Raw genomic sequence first — 15,372 nt, 5'->3', positions numbered from 1 at the left:
TTATAGGTTTGTGCGGAGTTTCACCATATCAGAGAAAGTGGCACACACCAGCAAGATTTCACAGATGTTGCATGACATTCTAAATGTTTGATCTTCAGGTGAGTGCAAATTCACAAACACTAACTACCTCCATCACTGACTTCATTGTATATAAAATAAAGTTGGCCTGCTTGTTTAAGATGTTTATTTTTTTTGTCAACATGCTCTCCCAGTGTACGTGTGTGAGGAGAACTGTTCTTCAGGACATGAAATGTAAGTATTAAGTACATTAATAGATCTGAAATAGAGTGGGGGAACTTTGACGTCAGAACCAGGAAGTGTAATTCGCCACGGGTTCTTTTGAGATTTTCCAATGAGGTTTTTCAATTTATGAATAAAATAAAGCCTGTGGTAAACATAACTTGACGATACTTCTACGTTTTGTTCTACAATATAAACTGCACACACTCACAGCCTAAACCTTCTTACCTAGCTACTTACTAAAAACATACGTTTTCAAAAATGAACATAACTGCTTCAAAATTAGTATTTTGGGTATGGATGTCTGTAATTGACGTTGTACAACTAAACATAAAAGTATCGTCAAGTTATGTTTACCACAGGCTTTATTTTAATTGGAAAATCTAGAAGGAACCCACGGCAAATTTCTTTTCTGGGTTCTGACGTTATAGTTCCCCCACTCTATTGGCAGTAAATATAAATGTCTCCTTTTAGTCTCTGAAGTTAAAGTTTTACCCTCTGTGCTTATTCCAGGAGGATTTGGGCGAGCCAGACATCACTGACACAAACATCTCTCCTGCTGATTTTGTTATCATGGACAACGAAACCACTACAAGTCCTGCAAGCACTGCAGTTGTGAGATGATCTTCCAGTGTTTGACATTCAGAAATACACCGTTCGTGCAGTTTAAAAAAGGCTGAATAAAAAATCCTCAATTGTATAGCCACAGTTGTGCGTTTGTTTTTTATTCATAAGTGTATTTTTTAGTTAGTATTTGTATTTAATAAAACATTACTGCATTAAAATAATTGGTAAATGAAAAACATTACATATGATAAACAATCATTTTAAGTACACTGCACTTAAACATTAAGCAAAAACAAATTTAAGCTTTTTAGTTTGACTTAATTGTTATTTATAATTAATGTTAACTTAAAAAATTTGAATTGCTTAATAAAAAATTTTGAGGTAATCAGTGTCCACAAATATTGAGTATTCGGAACTTATCGGGTTTTACAGTGTAAAGATAGGCCTATGCTATAATTTTTTTGAAATTTCTGCATAACGGATTGTCCGTTTATGTTACAGAAGATGATGTAAATCTACAGAATTTTCAGTTTTAATGTTGAAGGAAATGTCCGTAAATTTAACAGAAAATGTCCTGGTAATTTTCTGCCAGTACTTTATCCGTTTTTTTACGGATTTTTTGTTTTACACTGTATTCTGGAACTTCAACAGATGTTAAAGCAACTCTGGCAAAACAGCAAACTTGGATGCGAATGAACCAATTTAAACTTCACAAAAGAAAACAAGGTAGCTTTGTTCACAATACAGTATAAAACAGATCACAAAGAAAAAGAAAAATGTAGCTTGTGGATGTTTTTGCTACAATATGATCTTAATACTGCTATGTAGGGCTGTCGTGATAACCGCAATATCGCACTACTATTGACGAGCAAACTGCAGAGGAATGCAAGAACCGCAGCAACCATGATTTTTGTGTATTTTCTTTTTTCGTAAGGTTATGCCCTTCTCGTTTTACACTTCATGCATGTGGACTGAATATTAAACAAGTTAGTAATGATAATGTGTACCATGCTGATTTGTAGAGAGGCTCCATAGATTTGTATTTAAGCCTAAACAGACAGTGAATGAGAGAGAGAGATCGACTGAGCGCGTGCGATTACTTGCGTCTGTCCTCCAGGCCGAGTCATAGGCCTATATATTTGTGAAAATAGGTTGTCATGTCCAAGGAAAGCGAAATCTCTGTCTTAGCATCGACGCATAGCTGGTCAGCTGAGCCTTCTAAAGTGGCGCTCAAAGTTAAAATGATTTCAACAGCGTGTTTCATTACGTCTCTCTTTGAATGAATGAATCAGCGTTTTTGAACGTGTAGTTGAATGAACGGTTTAAAGACTCACTCAAAGACAGTCCCTTTCCACCACCTTGTGGCGCAACAATCTAACGGTCTAGAACACGCGCAGGTGGAAATATCAATAGAAAGTCTCTTGTCCAGTCAGATTAGAACAAACTGTTATACATATAGGCTAACGGTAGCCTAACGATCTTATTGGCAGGTTTATGTTCTGTTATGTGGACTGTTATTTTGTCATTCTCGTCTGTTTACTTCACTTCCTGTTTCAACGCTATTTGGTTTCGGTTTCATTGGTTTCTGAATATGACCTCGTTAGTTATAGCATAACACATAAACAGACAGATTATATATATATATATATATATATATATATCGATAGTACCACACTATTGAGCCACTCAAAATGACTGCAAGGGAAATTTCCTCACCGCGACAGCCCTAAAAACAGAAATCTGAACAGCTATACAAAAAAACTGGATCTGAGCAAATATCTGAATTGAGCACTAAGGCTCACAGTGTGAACGCATCCAAATATTCTGATTTCCTGCTATATATATATATATATATATATATATATATATATATATATATATATGTGTGTGTGTGTGTGTGTGTGTGTAGGGCGATAATACTGCATACCGCGCTATTGAGCCACTCAAAATTACCGCAAGGAAAATTCCCTCACTGCGACAGCTCTACTGCTATGTCACTGAAACCCACAGTGTAACGCTGTATATCACTACCTCTTTCTCTCTATCACATCACATTTCCACCATCTGAAATGGCTATATACAGGCTGTTGATGAAAATCCTGATTGTACCCATGTTTGCGTTATTACCGCAGCACCTACCCGCCAAAACACATTTCTCCCAAAACTCGGAGAGAGGAAAAATATTTGGAGGCCTTCAGGCAAGGATTCTAAGGAAACGGTTTACATGAAAGCCAAGCCTGGGCCTGTTTGGGTGTAAGCTGCCGAAGCCTTCCACAGCCTAATGAACTAGCTAAACGCGCTAACCCTCTGGCAAGTTCAGCGTTTGGTGTTTGATATTAAGCGTGCATCATAACCTTCAGAAAAAAATAAGTTCTCTCACTTCCAGATTAAAATTAACACAAAACTGCTTTTGCAACCTATCTTACTTCCATTTCTGAGTGAAACAGCATCAAAACAATGGTTAGCTTATGAATAGCAAAGTAAGCTAGCTAGTTCATTCGAATTACAAATCAGTTCTAAGCTGGAAAAGTATGACTTTGAGCCATTTTCTTCCCTATTTTCTGAAGCCAATTTTATTCTCAGAACCCTGTATCTCCTGACATACTTTTATCCACAAACTGTGTACGTTTGAGTTAGCACTGTGGCTAAAGACAGATTGAGGGGCAGACAGGATCTTAACAAATGTATTTCACATTTCCGTTAACACATTTCATAGAGCATTTGGTTCATAACACAGATGGGGGAGGCAGAAATTTTTGAAATGTGAGTTTTAGTACTATCAGCAACCGGAACTGGAGACCAACACATTAGCTAGTGTTTTCAAACAGATAGACATTTCACAGCCTCCTGCTCGTTCTAAAATGACACTGAATTAATATGTTTACCCACAAAAACACAGTCCAGATGAGTCCAGAAAGCTCTTTTCATTAAGGTCATTAAGCTTCAGGATACAGAAAGTCATAAAACATCATAAAATATGACTTCAGGCAAACATTATGCCATTATTCAGTGAAAATCTTAACATCCACATCCAATAACATCCTAGCTCACCTTAACACATTCATAGCTCGTGATAGAAATAGTCATTTGTAACTGAATCATTGTTTTGATTCAAATCTTTTCAATTAATCAATTGCTGCAAAACCATCTAAATGATTCAATCAAATCAGACTGATTGGTTGTTCTAATTCTAGTTCTTTGTGTTTTAATATTTTTATTTGGAATTTCCCAAAGTAAAATTATTTTGCAATTGCACTTTTTATATTATTGAAACAAAACATAAAACTTTAGAAATTACATAAAATATTTTTTTCTCAATGATCAAAACTCATTCATTGGAGATTATTACCAAGTAATAATTCAAAATTTTTTGTGTTAACTGTTCCTGCAATATGTTTATCTACAAACGTGTCACTAAGAGTTCAAACAGTCAGTGTTAATTGATATTAATTGTGAAATATTATAGGACACAGCAGAAATACACTGAAATACATTCCAAACCACACTCCTGTTTTCCAAACTCCTCCATTTTTTCCCAGTTTTTATATCCTATCAGCCATAAAATTAAAGGGAAAAATGTAATTTGTCACCCAGCCAATCCAGGAGTCCTCATGACGATCATGAAAGAAATCACATTATGAATCCCCAGTCATCTGTGGGTGACCTGTAGGCCTGCGCCTTATTCATAAAACATTATTAAGACATCAGTCATAAAGCCATAATAGAGGAGCCCACAGCCAACATTATATCAACAGTAGAGCATCTGCTGTTTATTGTCATTCAACGTGACAGTGCATGTTTGCATAACTTGTGCTTATCAAAATACAATTTCAAAAATGTCTGAAGTCATGAAGAATTGTGTTTGATTTGCTTCAAGTCAATAGTGGGAAGCTATATGCTGCAATACATAAATCTTATTTGATCTCTTTCCTTCCTTAAAGCTGAAGTGTCATTTTTCTCAATGTAAAAACAGCCCTTTTTTGACTGACCCCTGTAAGATTATTTTAGGTTTGTGTTCCTTTGAAAAGACATTATATTCAGGAAGCTCTGGGAATAGCTCACCTCAAATTTGTTTGATCTCCATCCAGGCATTAGACTGCAAAGACAACAACCGATCTGGCATCGACAACAGTGGGATTATGTCATAATGGGAAACAACGTTCTGAATTCAAATTACATCGATTTATTTTCACTGTCTGTCCTTTCCTCTGCAGGACGAGAAGCTTTTCTCACACTAATAATGTTTTTCACAAAGTGTCCTCTCTCCTTGGAGACAATCTTTGGAAGGCTTATGTTGTGCCGGCTCAATTTTTCTATTTGTCATGGATATTTATTACAAACACATTGTAAATGATTAGTGTGTGTGCACGTGTCTAGGTAAAAAGCATGCCAATTTTTCATGTAATCAATTGTGACATACACAGTTCACCCAAAAATAAAAATCTGGAATGATCTATTCACCCTCATGTGATTCCAAACCTTCAAAAACTGACCATAACAAGTCTACTTCAGAAAAATAACTGAAGTGAGTTTAAGAGAACCATGTATATATTTTACTTTTTTTTTTTTTTGGAAGAAATTCAATCATTAGTTAAAGAAAATTCTCTGCTCCATCAGACATGATTTTTATTATTTCAACCAAATAACAAACAGTGTTTCTATCATGGACTAGAAATACAACTATTTAAAAAATGATTTTAAAATAATAATAAAAATATTTATGATGAAAAACAAAAAACTGTTTTTAAAAATTTTAACTTTCACCTTCGTAACTTACTGAAAAATGTTGAAGTACTAAAATTACTAAAATGAGAAAAAAATAATAAAAACAATAAAAGCACAAAATTATTACAACTAAAATGACATAAAAAATATAAAAATAAAATCTATTTCAAAATACTTGTATACTATAACAGTATATAAAAAATACTGAAATCACATTACTAATGAATCAAACAATTTATATCAATCTCTAAACATAAAATAAAATAATAAGATAAAATAAAGCAATTTTATGGTGCCTTTATGACATTTTTGTCCTTTTTAGGATGCATTACTATAAACTGCACAGAAAAGAGTTGCGTTAAAGGCACAATATGTAAGAATAGGTTTTTTTTTTTTTTATATCCAAAAACCACTAGAACAGTGTTATATATTTTGCTGACTTGTGTACTTGCATTATACCAACTGTTTCGAAGAATGTTTAAATCCAGAGAAATAAGCAATTGTAACTAGTGGCACGGAGCGTGTCTATAGTGTCATTGTGTCGCCTGAAAAAGACGTCATAACCCCTCGATTTCTGGTTTTGTTTTGTAGAAAACATGGAAACACCAAAGACGCTTTAATATGTTGCGCGTTTTAATAGACCGGTGACGACCGCACAGAGTAGCATTATACCAGAACTTTCAAATGTATCTAGTATGATAAAACAGCGCTGCTTTTTTTCCCCACATACGCACGACCGGAATGAGCGGAAGCGGTCGACTGTGGCATAATAAAAGCTCCGCTGCTTTTGAGCCAGGTGTCACGCTCGTTCAGAGGCCTCGTTTCGCTTCGACGGCATTCAGCCTCACCCTGCTTCATTCTACTACGTTAATAAATCATTAGCTCATCCATAAACATGATTTCTGCCCGAGTCCCGTTGGATTGCATCGGCTGTGGGGATGAAGACGACAACTCCCATGATTCCACACTCATCAAACTACGCCTTTGTCTATTTTGAATATGCGCCCTCTAGTGGCGAAAATTACATATTGTGCCTTTAAGAACCAACAAAATAAGTGTGACTAAATGACAACAATTTTCATTCTAGGGTAAACTATCCCTTAAAGCTTAAAGTATATTTCGGCTAAACTGGTACAATTGAAAAGTACTAAAATCCCACATTATTGTATTCAACTTGGACTACTCTGATATTTTAGAAGAAATTATATTCTTATTACCAGAAAAATGGGCCAGGTTATATAACATCAAAGCACAGGCGTCTTCGTCTATCAGTGTTATTCCTTCCCTCTCTTTGTACGTCCGTAGGTGTAATTTTAGCCATTACAGAACTTTTCAATGGCGTTCATGCATTTCAACGCTTCTGATGAAAGTCTAACATAGTATTTAACATAGTAGCCACCTTCCATCCGTCTCCATATTGAGTATTCCGCCCACCTTTCTGGTAAAAAATGGCAACTATTGACTATTGGCTGTTTCATTTACGCAAGTCATTAGTATTCCCACACCATATTTCAGACTGTAGCCAATTCTGAATATCAGTGCATCTGTCTTTTTGTTTCTGTGATGTATTCTCTCCTCTCTTTCCACACCACAGCCGTGTCAAGGGAACCCAAGATGCTTCTAATTACAGCAAGACAGCAGCTTCATTAGCCAGGAGTCCTGCTGAAGAGATTTACACTTCAAAAGGACAGCGAGAGAGAGCAAGGGACAGAGAGAGATAGAGAGAGCACTGGGGGGGAGGATAAAGAATGACAGAAGCCAAGAGAACAAGTGCTGAAAGACACTGACGGCACAAGGAATACTAGGGATTGGAATGCCAAACATAAGGTGTGAACGTACAGTACAAAGAAAAAAAAGAGAATGCAAAGAGCTAAGAAAAAAGAACTGGAATCTGTTTAAAGGGAGAGTTCAAGTTCTGTCACCATGTACTCACCCTCAATGCTCAAAGAGGGTCGGAACGCAGTAAAAAATGTATATATTTTAATCTTTAGCATACTGCCACATCTCACATGTTGCCAATACTGTGCTACTCAGAATCAAAGCATTAGCATCACTGTCTGTGAACAGCAAAAGCTAACCAGCAGTACTAACGAGCAATCTGAAAATATCGGTTTCATTGTTTTTCAAGTTTCAAATGTGGCAATGACACCATGGACCGTTGGCTGAACGTCTGATGCATATGGAAAACAAAATGGGAAACACTTCAGGAGTTTCTAAGACATCATCTGATAGGTTGGATTCTACAGGATTTCCGGGAAATTCATGTGTCGCATTCTTTAACGTTCCGCCTGGAAACAAAGATGCCGTAATGTCAAAACCAGCTCATGGAAGAAGAAATCCGCATGTTCTCAACTGAAAATGACAGCTTATCAGGATCAACTAAACAAAAATTACACATTCAAAAGAATGTGAAATATGTTTACAGGATAGGCTCTTTAAAATATGTCCAAGAGTTTTACACACCAGTCTGTTATCGTGGGGACATTTCCACACCCTTAAACATGATGCAGCCCAAAACAAAACGAAATGTGATTGGTTGCTTCACCTGTCAATCATATTCTGGTTATGATTAACCGGTAGACATGATTAACCAGTAGAAATTTGTTCGACCAGTTGAGATTTTGGACTATTGTCTCTATCGCAGTTACATGTAGTTGACACGCAAGCAGCAGCAAAAGAGAAGACATTTCGCTATATGCGCAAGCTGTCTGAGATTTTGTTTCTGAGCACTGTCAGCGAGGCGCGCGCATGTGAAGGCAGTGGTCATAGAGTATTATGTTTTTCCGCTTTACAGACCAACATGCCCGTCTTTGCAAGGATCCTCGTAAACACTGTAATTTAGGTCTTATGTGAAAGCAAACAGCTGAGAAAGAAAACACATGTGTTACAGTATATTGGACCCGGGTAGCTCTTAAAGTGACAGCAGTCTTTTATTCCGGCTGTCTGTCATTCATGTTAATCAAACAACAGAAGAGACAAAAACTCTCACTGCTCTTGACTAAATCACTTTTGTAACTTTATGAAGAAGAAATATATATTTAATTTACACAGCAGTTTTTATACATTTGATTACTTTACACAATGTATGTAGCATTTATTTAATTTGTTCTACAGGAATTTTTTGTCCTATTGCTTGTAATTAGCTTCTTATTCTTATTTAATAGCTGACTGTTTACTTGTCTGTGAGTGACGTCACCTCCCAACACAAACACGCCCCCTAGTATAGCCCCGCCCCCTCACATTGATTGACAGCTTTCCATGTAGACGTCGGAAATTCAAATGCAAAAGGAATTGCGATTCCATTTGAGTTTTGGCAGGTTACATGCGCGACGCAGCGAGAGTGAAAAAGCAGACGTGGTAATTAATATTGCTATTTAAATATGACAGGCTCGTAACTCCTAAGACATGGGAAATACAGTTGCAAATGGACTTTGCTTTTTCATTTGAAATTTGGCCGTCACTGTGCGTTCGCAAAAGCGAAAATGCAAACGCTAATGCAGGATTTGCAATTGCATTTGGATTATGTCACAATTTATGCGTCCACATATTGAAAACGCAATTGAAAATACAATTTGCTATTCTATTTGAAAATTGTCCGGAATATCGTTCCATACACCCTCATCAACCCCACTGAAATGAGCTACAGCCCATATAAACCCCGCCCAGCATCCATTAAAAACACCCAAACAACCTCAAACACTAATAAACAATCCAAACGCCTTAGCAACCACCATACATGCTAGTATCTCTGTGGCACGTTTTAGACAAGCAAACATCACTCACATTGTAAAAATCAAACAGGTTTTAGAAGTCAAAAAGTCTAAGAAGACTGAAAATAAAGTGTTTACTGAATGTTTTCTTTTAGAAAAAACAAAAACACTATAAAGTTTCTGTCAAGGAAGCAGCCCTGAATTAGTAGAGAAAATGTTCCCTTGTCGAAGCCTGAAAGTGTGTCAAACACTAATAAACAATCCAAACGCCTTAGCAACCACCATACATGCTAGTATCTCTGTGGCACGTAGACAAGCAAACATCACTCACATTGTAAAAATCAAACGGGTTTTAGAAGTCAAAAAGTCTAAGAAGACTGAAAATAAAGTGTTTACTGAATGTTTTCTTTTAGAAAAAACAAAAACACTATAAAGTTTCTGTCAAGGAAGCAGCCCTGAATTAGTAGAGAAAATGTTCCCTTGTCGAAGCCTGAAAGTGTTGAAACAGGGTGAAGGCTCGTGTGCTAACGATCCATTGCTGTGTCATTCCTCCATGTTCCTGCTTCACTTTTATTTCTTTCATCCTTCCCTTTTTCAGTTCGCAGCTTCTCAGCAGTGCATTTCTGCCTCTCTTGCCTTCTTTCTGAGTCCTTAGAGATTTAGGAGCTTTTGATCAGATTTGTTAGAGGCCTTTCCTGTCGTTCTCTCACTTTTTCTGCCCTCTCTTTCTCTCCGATTCCATGGACACTCCTTGTTCCTTATGTTATTTATTTTTCCCCCATCTCTCTTTCGTTTCCATTTGCCTGTTCTCTTATTGGTCTTGCGTTTTTATTTCCTGCACCCTTTTTCACCAAAGATGCTGATAATATTACATGCATTAGTTCATGTGTGTCTCTCTTTCTTCCCTGAGGAATGGATGAAGCACAAGAGAACAAATTTGCTCTTTTTCAAAATAATCTTTTGTAATGGGCAGCCAATAACTATAGAAAATAAAGTTTGCAATCATTAAGTAATTGGAAACTCATATTGAATCCAATCTACTTTTAAAAATCTAAAATTATACTTAGACAAATAGATAAAGGTAATTGAATTTACCACTCAAATACTATTTATCTTAGAAAGATTTTTTCATTGACATGCTTATATATATTATTTAATAAATGCAATAAAGTACAAAAAAAACATACACACACTTACTGAAATAAGGCTGAAGTAATAAAAACTAAAAAAAGCTTAACAAAAAAGCTAAAAAAATAAATAATAATAATTGCATATAAAATAAAGTATGCATTAATCCGATTTTGCACACATTTGGGACAGAATGCATTTTTGCTTTGAAAAACAATGGGTAAGTAGGTCAGTGGAAATGAAAAAAAAAAAAACTTTATTTATTTTTTTAACAGAAATCCATTTCACAAATTCCACAATTTTCCCTTCAAAAGTAAAAGCAGAGATTGTTATGAGTCCATAAATTGCCAATAAAACTGGAATAGCTGGTCGCTAAACTACATAATGGTGTGTGGTCTTGTTGCTTTATAATGAGTCCATGCAGTGGACAGTGTGTGCGTCAACCCACCATTTTCTATGCATCAGCAGAGTGGAAGGAGTGCAATGTAAGGAACCTTGCTCTTTCCTTCCTCGTCTTATCTATCGCTCCCTCTCTCCTCCTTCTAGTCGTGACTGGCACAGCTACAGCCACCTACCCTCCCAAGAACCGCTCTTTCACTGAGAGGCAGGAACAGAGAATGAGGCGCATAAATGTCTAAACAAGCACCAGGCCACATATTCAACAGACTCAAAGATGTGAAACATTGCTAAGAGGTTGCTCTTTCTTTGCTCAGGACAGTTGTGACTCATTTAACAGGGTCATATCATATTTGCCGTGGTCCTTCTGGAATAAAATGAACTTGAGGTACTATAAAAATTCTGTAACTTGCAGTCCAAAAAGAGCATTTCTTGACATAACTAAGCAAAAAATAATAGTTCTGCAACTTGCAGCTTTTTAGTATCAGATGTACAGTGGCCCAGTAGTGCACAACACAACAAAATATTTACAACACAATGAAATCGCCACAACACAATGCATAGAACTAATTCTGTTGTGTTGTGCTAATTTGCTGTGTTGTAGCTTGTTTTCGTTGTGTTGTGATTTGTTTCCATTGTGTTGTGTCTTTTTTCTGTGGTGTTGTGCCAATTTTGTTTGCGTTGTGGCTTGTTTCCATTGTGTTGTGATTTGTTTCCATTGTGTTGTAGCCTGTTTCCATTGTGTTGTGATTTGTTTCCATTGTGTTGTAGCCTGTTTCCATTGTGTTGTGATTTGTTTCCATTGTGTTGTAGCCTGTTTCCATTGTGTTGTGATTTGTTTCCATTGTGTTGTAGCCTGTTTCCATTGTGTTGTGATTTGTTTCCATTGTGTTGTGTCTTTTTTCTGTGGTGTTGTGCCAATTTTGTTTGCGTTGTGGCTTGTTTCCATTGTTTTGTGCTAATTTCATTGTGTTGTGGCTTGTTTCCATTGTGTTGTGATTTGTTTCCATTGTGTTGTAGCTTGTTTACTTTGTGTTGTGGAGATTTTGTTGAGTGGCAATGATGCCTATTGGTTGATCAAAATTGGATAGATTGGATTGGATAGATGCTACTACTTCTAAACAAAACAAAAAAAAATATTTGAAACAACACAAAGTAAAGCAAAGCCAAACAAAACAAAAACGCTGCAGTTAGGTTCCAAAAACATATCATTGCCATTCCTGGTCTGTGTGTAGCACCAACAGCTCTGCATATTCTTCTTAGGGATCGCAATGTTATAAACGTATGGTTGCTGAAATATATTTTTAACAAGGTTCCTGATCATTTTAACAGTTTGTGCAGCACATTTCGGTACAGGCCATTCTGTGAATGTGTCTTTGCAAAGAGGCTGTAACAAAAGCTGTTCTGCAGCTGCAAAAACAGACAGTTTAATTCTGAGACAAAGAGAGGGTAAAAAATGGTTGTGAAAAACTAAAATAGGACTGTGATTGGCACAAAAATAATAAATACACAAAATTATATAATTTTTGTGAAATGTTATTTTTACATGCAACAAAAGTATAGGTCTATTAAAGCAGAAAAATCGAAGAAATCGTTGGCGATAATGACAGCTGTTTGCATAGCTTCTCAGTGAACTACGGCTCTGTGAAGTAAATGCTGCTCCATCTGAAAGCATGTGAAAATACCACATTTAATAACATATTTTTACTCCAAACTCACTTCATAATGTCAGTCGAATGTTTGAAATAAATCCTTCTGTGAGATGTGGCTTCTTACACAGAATAAGGCACGCAACACATTTCATAGTATTTAAGCAGTGATAAAGGCATTGCATTATAAATATACTTTATTTTAATGAAAATGATAATAATAAGAACTCAGATAAACCGTATATTGCCGTAGTCGTATGTTTATTAGTCACGTTGAATCAATGAAAGCAGTTGAACCTTCTGTTTATTCAGCTGCAGCGATAGGCATTTTCTGGGTTTCTTCTGCGAGGCGTATTTGGAGTTTCAGCGCGAGAGCGCCCTCTGGCCTTTGGATGGAGATTTACTGCTGATCACAGAACCGTGCTTCACTGAAAGATGCGCATGACAATAGCAGCTTCTGTCGAATCGCGATCTCGATTCCATTTCGATTTATCGTGCAGCCCTAGTTGTGATTTGTTTCCATTGTGTTGTAGCTTGTTTACTTTGTGTTGTGGAGATTTTGTTGAGTGGCAATGATGCCTATTGGTTGATCAAAATTGGATAGATTGGATTGGATAGATGCTACTACTTCTAAACAAAACAAAAAAAAATATTTGAAACAACACAAAGTAAAGCAAAGCCAAACAAAACAAAAACGCTGCAGTTAGGTTCCAAAAACATATCATTGCCATTCCTGGTCTGTGTGTAGCACCAACAGCTCTGCATATTCTTCTTAGGGATCGCAATGTTATAAACGTATGGTTGCTGAAATATATTTTTAACAAGGTTCCTGATCATTTTAACAGTTTGTGCAGCACATTTCGGTACAGGCCATTCTGTGAATGTGTCTTTGCAAAGAGGCTGTAACAAAAGCTGTTCTGCAGCTGCAAAAACAGACAGTTTAATTCTGAGACAAAGAGAGGGTAAAAAATGGTTGTGAAAAACTAAAATAGGACTGTGATTGGCACAAAAATAATAAATACACAAAATTATATAATTTTTGTGAAATGTTATTTTTACATGCAACAAAAGTATAGGTCTATTAAAGCAGAAAATAAAAATGAACGTGGATAGCATAAGCATAGCTCAAATTAATCTTAGAAGTATTTGAAGGAAAAGGTTTGAGTAAATGCTATGTTTTCTGAACTAGCCTACCTCTTACCATCTCTAAAATACAGCCACTTCATTTGTGCCATTTGGGAGTTGCAATTTATTCTGCTTTCCTTTTTCTTTCACTGTGTATTTTGCAAGGGATTCCCAATTACACACAAATGAGGCCAATCCTGAAATGATCATGAACCAGATATATATGCATTCTGACAAAATACCACTAGTGAGAAACTAGAAGACCAGGGAGACCAGAAAACAAGGATTCGCCGGGTTTGCAAAAACACACACGGTGGCTGAACTTGACTGTGTTGTTTTAATAGACTCTACCATGGGTCACTGTTGTAATGAGCGTGCTGCAGAATGAAACAAGAATGCAATGTTCGAGCTTTCCATTACAGCCATTCGTCTCGTTAACGGTCTCGTCAGCGCAGTCTAATTTAAGCAAAATACACCGACTCTGATCGCCATGTTGCTTGGTAACTAAAACGGTGCCCTGGAAGATTGCCTCTATAAAAATAATAATTTGCTTTGACCTGCGATAAAGAGTAATGGATAGAAAGAATTCATGAGCGATGGCAAACAAAACTGGCATTGATATAATCATAATTTATCAAGGAATTTTGATATTCTAGATGGATTTGAATCACTGATATATACACTACCAGTCAAACGTTTTTGAACAGTAAGATTTTTAATGTTAATTTTAAATACGTCCCTTCTGCTCACCAAGCCTGCATTTATTTGATCCAAAATACAGCAAAATAGTTTTACTATTTAAACAAAAAAAATCTATTTGAATAAATTTTAAAACGTAATTTATTTCAAAGCTAAATTTTTAGCAGCAATACTCCAGTCACATGATCCTTCAGAAATCATTCTAATATTCTGATTTGCTGCTCAGAAAACATTTATTGTTTTTATTATATTGAAAACAGCCGAGTAGGATTTTTTTTTCTCTTGATGGATAGAAATTTCAGAAGAACAACATTTATCTGAAATAGAAATCTTTTGTAACATTATAAATGTCTTTATCATCAACATTAATCATTTGGATCATGGGTCACTAAATACTAGAATTATGTTGTTCATGAGCGATGGCAAACAAAACTGGCATTGATATAATCATAATTTATCAAGGAATTTTGATATTCTAGATGGATTTGAATCACTGATATATACACTACCAGTCAAACGTTTTTGAACAGTAAGATTTTTAATGTTAATTTTAAATACGTCCCTTCTGCTCACCAAGCCTGCATTTATTTGATCCAAAATACAGCAAAATAGTTTTAAAAAATCTATTTGAATAAATTTTAAAACGTAATTTATTTCAAAGCTAAATTTTTAGCAGCAATACTCCAGTCACATGATCCTTCAGAAATCATTCTAATATTCTGATTTGCTGCTCAGAAAACATTTATTGTTTTTATTATATTGAAAACAGCCGAGTAGGATTTTTTTTTCTCTTGATGGATAGAAATTTCAGAAGAACAACATTTATCTGAAATAGAAATCTTTTGTAACATTATAAATGTCTTTATCATCAACATTATAAATGTGGATCATGGGTCACTGAAGACTGGAGTAATGATGCTGAAAATTTAGCTTTGATCACAGGAATAAATTATACTTTTTAAATATATTCAAATAGAAAGCAGTAATTTTAAATAGTAAAAATATTTCACAATATAACTGATTTAGCTGTATTTTGGTTTAAATAAATTCAGGCCTGGTAAGCAGAAGATAATTCTTTAAAAAACTAAAATCTTAATGTTCAAACTTTTGACTGGCAGTGTGTGTGTGTGTGT

At 35.6% G+C, this 15,372-nt stretch overlaps 1 long non-coding RNA gene across 1 annotated transcript; it reads left to right on the top strand.

Annotated features, from left to right (window-relative positions):
* The first annotated feature begins 19 nt into the window (after positions 1 to 19).
* LOC107561917 (uncharacterized) lies at positions 20 to 789 on the top strand. Its single transcript, XR_001605933.1, has 3 exons — positions 20 to 98; positions 213 to 252; positions 754 to 789. It is a non-coding gene; the product is annotated as an uncharacterized lncRNA (long non-coding RNA).
* Positions 790 to 15,372: the final 14,583 nt, after the last annotated feature.

This window comes from Sinocyclocheilus grahami, unplaced genomic scaffold (genome assembly GCF_001515645.1).
Source record: "Sinocyclocheilus grahami isolate Dianchi unplaced genomic scaffold, SAMN03320097.WGS_v1.1 scaffold798.1, whole genome shotgun sequence".
Classification (NCBI taxonomy): Eukaryota; Metazoa; Chordata; class Actinopteri; order Cypriniformes; family Cyprinidae; genus Sinocyclocheilus; species Sinocyclocheilus grahami.
This window is presented reverse-complemented; position numbering and strand designations above follow the sequence as displayed.